Source organism: Otolemur garnettii, unplaced genomic scaffold (genome assembly GCF_000181295.1).
Source record: "Otolemur garnettii isolate 467f Iridium unplaced genomic scaffold, OtoGar3 scaffold00003, whole genome shotgun sequence".
Classification (NCBI taxonomy): Eukaryota; Metazoa; Chordata; class Mammalia; order Primates; family Galagidae; genus Otolemur; species Otolemur garnettii.
Genome location: NW_003852398.1, coordinates 48,282,869 through 48,283,132, shown reverse-complemented (window position 1 = coordinate 48,283,132; position 264 = coordinate 48,282,869). Strand labels below are relative to the sequence as shown.

Here is a 264-nt window from a genome sequence, read left to right as displayed (position 1 = left end):
CCAGCCTCTGTGTATATGGCCAGCACAGTACCCACTAAGCTGTGGGCACCTCTGAGCTCAAGATTCTTAGTCAGCTGCTAATGTAACTGCTAACAGTTGGTGTGAAGCTAGCAAAACATCTTACATCAGAGCATCAGTGTCATCATAATTAGTCTAGTGAGTTAGAGAAATTCTAGATGAGAATTCCAGTCACTACAGGCAGTGATGGCTTCAGGAAAAGACACTTGTCCTACCTTACCGAAACTCAACAACAGCGGCTGTAAT

General features: G+C 44.3%; 1 long non-coding RNA gene across 1 annotated transcript in view; it reads left to right on the top strand.

Annotated features, from left to right (window-relative positions):
* Positions 1-204: 204 nt before the first annotated feature.
* Positions 205-264, top strand: part of TEX43 — a 2,614-nt gene continuing 2,554 nt past the window's right edge. Inside the window, exon 1 of the long non-coding RNA XR_001161487.2 lies at positions 205-259. This is a non-coding gene — a long non-coding RNA (testis expressed 43). The remainder of the gene's footprint in view (positions 260-264) is intronic.